Genomic DNA, 5393 nt, shown 5'->3' on the forward strand with positions numbered 1-5393 from the left:
CCACTTCAAAGTTCTTTGTGATAGATTTGGGCCAAATCAATGTACAGGGAATGCACCAATCGTCAAATCGATGAGAAAGTATTGTCCAAAAACTTGCAATATTTGCGTGAAAGATACAGCAGATGTTCCAATGGAATCTATTTTACCTTAACTTTAACTTCAGTAAGAGAATGTGTAACTAACGACGGAAGACGTTCTTCATAATTTTGGTTACGGACCGTTGGCTTTCTCTGCTACAGAATCGTTCATCTCTTCAATTTAATTTTATACACCCAAGCATTTGTACTTTAAAATTAAGTAAATTTTACATAATAAGAACAAAACTGAAATTTTTCTAGGAAATTATTTTCTCTACCTTTTCCCAAAAAACCTTTTTGCTTGCTTCGGTAGCTGTTACTCGTCCCATCACTTAAAAAGGATAAAAATGCCTAAAACCTTACACAAATCACATGTTTTGACTGCATTTATATAATTTTGCAACCCGTGTATTAAAGCAGTCAGGCCCGCTGCGCAATCAGTTTGCTAGATCACAGAATAAAGTAAAATAGGGCCAAACTAGACGGTTCCCGTCGTCGCAAACGCCGGTTAACGGTTTTGCTTGCACATCAAAAGCCTTTAAAATACTATAATATGGGTTAATTCCTGACATCGTTTTGGCTTAAAATGCCGAATACAATAATAAAAATTATACTTTCTACATTAGTCAAAATTTTGTGTCTGTAAGCCTCGATGATATGTCTTTTTAAGATAACGGAAGTTTGTGTTCAATGAAATGCCATAGTGACCCTGTTAAAATTATCGAGGGTACCCGTCGTTGCAGACGCCCAAAGGTGTCTGAGGTGGTGAGAGGGTTGCTTCTAGGAAAGAAAAAGCCTTAGTTGTGAAGGAGAGGCTCGCGCTTTGCGATTGAGCACTGAAGGTTTTCCCGTTTGTTGGCTTCACATGCGGACAGCTTAAGACCGGCGCATATGCAATGCAACCAACATTGAAACCTTTTTAAATAATGTTAGACGAAGTTTAATCATCAAACAACAATGTTGGATTTTATTGCGAGTGTTGATATAAAATAATTCGAAATCGTGCAACAAAAATGCCACACCTTTTTATTTGAAACTTTGTGACGTCGCAGTACTTTTTCATGAAATTGACGTCAGAACTTTTTTCGTTTACAAATAGCAGTGTAGAGTCTTCTCTAATCCGAGTTTTCTACGCTTGTCAAACTTAGCGCGAGACTTTTTGTATCGAAGGTGGATAGGTTTTCCAGCCGCGGCGTTCAAATTTTAGAAACCTTAACATATGTTACTGGGCTAGCGTTACAGACATTTTTCATAAACTCATTTAGTATAGTAAGATTTGCAGGATCTTGGATCACTCGTTGACCAGAAATGGTCAAAAAACAGTCAAAATCTCAAAAAAATGGATTTTTGTCAAATTTTTGCATTTTTTTTACTTTTGGCTTAAAATCTCGCTGGAAAGACTCACTTTTGATTGTTTTTTTGCTTGACCATAAAGCACAATCCAATCCCTACGAGCTAGACCAAAAATGACGATTACTAACACACACTGGACATTATAGCCCGTGTCCAATATACTTGACATTGGCACATAAAAGGTTAAAATTTTCACTAAAGCAAAATGTTTTAACTTATATCTTTTGATCATAATATTCACTCTAGACTAGCTGTGAGTTAATCCAAAAGACAAATAAATACCACATTAAATTTAACTTTACTTCCTTGATTATTTAGCTTAAATTATCTTACATAGTTGATTTTAGCGCTCCAAATATTTATTTTACGTCAAGTAGACGTCAAGAAAGCATAAAAAAACTTTCAAGTATTTAAAACATCACATAGCTTGTTGAAAATTCAGTTACTAGCTTCACTCTGATACAACTACACCGGACGGGTGGAACGGTCATACAAAATGAAGTTTTTATTTTTGATGCTGATTGCAATGGCGTGGGTAAATGAAAATCAAGCCACAAGTAAGCTTTTTGTTTTTTCAATGGTGATTGCTTTAGTCATTAGATAAATTCTAAAGAACTTGGTACGACTTTGTTGACTACAAGTATTTAATCGCAACTTTCTCCCTCCCTTTAGAACCTTGTTCTGACAAACATGGCGAGCAACATTGTCAAAAATTAGAACGGCTTGGTTTCTGTGAAACGCGTGCTGCAATAAAAGAAACATGTACAAAGACGTGTAGAGCATGTCCTGGAATGAAGCCAGTTTCACAAACAAAAACTACGCCAAAACCAAGTACTTTAGGCGTACAAACTTTTGCGATTTTCGCGAAAGTAAATGTATTTGAAAATTCTTGAGAGGGTAAATCGCGAAAGCTTATGCTCGCAAAAAAAAATCTGAAAATAAAAATTTACTCAAATTTTCCTCTTTGACGATAACAAGGATAAAATTTAGTGTAAATATTATGCAAAAGTCAATCAAATGTGGTTTGAATACATTTGAACGATCAAAACTAGTTTTATATGCACCAGTAACTTGGATTTCTACTAAAAATATACCTCATTTGCTGATAACTTTCACGATCAGGGTCCAATTTTGTTCTCTAAACCATTTTTTTTCGAAATTGACGGAAATATTGTTGTGACTGTTTTTCCCCGGCCGTTTTTTAGTCAAATCCTTAAAAAAGTCTTCAAAAGGCGGACACTTCAATCAACGGACAGTTTTAAATGTCACGGGTCTATGACGTGACGTCAGAACACATTGCAATGGTGCATATTATAAATAGATATAAAAAGTACGTTTCTTTTATAGGTGACGGGTGCCACGATAGGTACGGCAAAACACGGTGCGAGTACTACCAACATATAGGATGGTGTCGGAAACTATCCTCCATCAAAAGAAATTGTAGAAACACTTGTGTCTGTTTGGGAGGTGTCTCAAAAGTTATTGATTGTCGAAAGTCAGCGTGGGGCTGTTGCAATGATAAGAAAACGAAGAAACAAGATGCAATCGGTTTAAATTGTCCAGGTACCTTATCGGGGAAAAAATATCCTGATATTCATCACCCGACCAAAACTTTCCCCCGACCAAAACATTTACTATGTATTTTATACCCTAGCCGAAAATTCAAATTCACGTTTTTACGTCTTTTTTAACGAAACTAGCCGTCGGCAATTTTATCGGGTTGCAGTGACTAAATTGTAAATTTGGTACTACAAGCCACGAACTTGAAATTTTGGTCGGGGCAAAGTGAATCGTCTCCCCGTTAGCTTTTCCCTAACTAATTAAAACCTCAACTTTTCCCCTAAATATATTATTCAGTGTACCCAAGAGCCTGATTTTGTGGTTGTTAAGAAGTATACGGTGATTCAACGTCCATCTAATGTTCACAACGTCCATACAACATTAAATGAATGTTTGAGACAACGTTGTGTGTCAGCTGAGCAGTAATAAAGTGCCCCTCCCGTTCATTGAAAATCTTTCAAGAGCCTCCACAGCGAGGCTGTGTTTTATGCAACTGACGGTTAGTTTGATTTGTCTGAATCCTGACTGGCTAAGTAAGGACGACATTAAATCGACACTTTTACTGTCTTCAATTTTGCAGGTCGTTTGTTTTTCCCAATCATTTCTGTCACTGGCCTTCCTCAAAAGGACAGATACATAAACCTCACTATTAGGCAGCTCAGAATACCTGTAACTAGTTATAAAATAAGTGCACTGAGGTAATATTTTCTTACCTCTTTTTTATTCAGATTGCGCGGATGATAGTCGATTCAAAGTTCTTTGTGATAGATTTGCAAAAGAATGTGCAGGGAGTGCGCCAATCGTCAAATCGATGAGAAAGTATTGTCCAAAAACTTGCAATATTTGCGTGAAAGACAAAACAGATGTTCCAGTGGAATCTATTGCACCTTAACTTCAGTAAGAGGACGTGTAACTAACGGCGGAAGACGCTCTTCTAACTTTGGTTACGGACCGTTAGCTTTCTCTGCTACAGAATTATTCACCTCTCCCATTTAATTTATACATCTAAGCATTTGTACTTTAAAATTAAGTAAATTTTTCACATATTTAAGAACATTACTGAAATTTTTCCAAGAAACTGTTTCCTGTTCCTTTTCCCAAAAAGACCCTCGTCCCATCACATAAAAAAGCTAAAAATGGCTAAAACCTTAAAAAAAATAAAATGTATCTAAAAGGATTTACCATCGATGTCCCCTTTATTGCTCCTAGAACTAATAGAAAACCCATTAAAAAGCACAGAATTAGGATTAAGATTATTCTCTCTCATGAACGATTGCAAAATATTTAACTTCGCAGATGTGAGATCTACTTTAGGAAAAACAATGTGTACTATACTATAGTCAAAACCGTCATGACATCAACCATCGAACGTTCAACATCAAAACCATGTTTAACCAACGTGCTTGCAGCTAGTTAATACATTGCAAGCATCTAAGAATAATTTCGGACAAAAATGTTTTGTTTTTGACGTTTTTGACCTTGATAACCTATTAGACTACATGTTTTTTTATAAGCATAACGCTTATTAGCATATGAAGGCTCAAATTTGCGGAATTCCTAAGCATAACATAAGCATATATGTCAGCCTGAAATAATTTTCAAGTTGTCATTTTCTTAACTGTTTAAAAAGGTTTGGTAGAGGTCAAGTAAAAAAAGACATTCCACGGCTAGCTACATTCCATCGCTCCCAAAATCTGAACAAATTTTTACAACATTTCTGAAAATTCACTTGGCTCGGCGTGAATCATAAGCACGATTCATATGCATATAATAAGCATAAGATATGCCTGAATGCTTTGAGAACTTACGCATACACGAGCAGCCTGACCAAGGGGCATACACTTGCTTAAAAAACATGTACTTATCGAACGGAAAACCACAAAAAGCATATATGTTCTTTATATACCCAGAGTTGAATCTTCAGCGCAAGGTTCCTAAATACAATGATGAGTAATTTCACCGACGACAAAAAATGATTTAAATAGATCCTACAATAGACCTTTTCATAAATTATGTCACGAACATCACTTGTCTCGTTCTGAAATTATTGTCATGGTGATTAACTCCCAACGGATTTTATTATGTCTCAAGGGATATGATCACCATGGTAATTGTTTGAATATGAGGCAAGTGATGTTCGTGAAGTAATTTATGAAAAGGTCTATTCAAAATTGATGAATACACGTTTTTATAAGAACAACTTAATAAGAACATCAATTAGGCTCAGTTTTGGGCAAAAGTTAAGAATAAATTAAGAACAAATTCAGTCTTGTATTTTAGATATGGCTAAGAAAATGGTTTTTAAGGAAAAAAAGCATTACAACATGAATAATTTGTGTAGATGATATTTCTTTGTCGGATGGAGTACGCTCGCCTGATGTTCCCCTTGAATATTGTAGGCGT

At 35.7% G+C, this 5393-nt stretch overlaps 1 long non-coding RNA gene across 1 annotated transcript; it reads left to right on the forward strand.

Annotated features, from left to right (window-relative positions):
• Positions 1-1844: 1844 nt before the first annotated feature.
• Positions 1845-3888, forward strand: LOC136800034 (uncharacterized). The gene is made up of 3 exons (XR_010845662.1): positions 1845-1987; positions 2778-2993; positions 3719-3888. It is a non-coding gene; the product is annotated as an uncharacterized lncRNA (long non-coding RNA).
• Positions 3889-5393: the final 1505 nt, after the last annotated feature.

Source organism: Clytia hemisphaerica, unplaced genomic scaffold (genome assembly GCF_902728285.1).
Source record: "Clytia hemisphaerica strain Z4C2 unplaced genomic scaffold, Clytia hemisphaerica genome assembly, whole genome shotgun sequence".
Taxonomy (NCBI): domain Eukaryota; kingdom Metazoa; phylum Cnidaria; class Hydrozoa; order Leptothecata; family Clytiidae; genus Clytia; species Clytia hemisphaerica.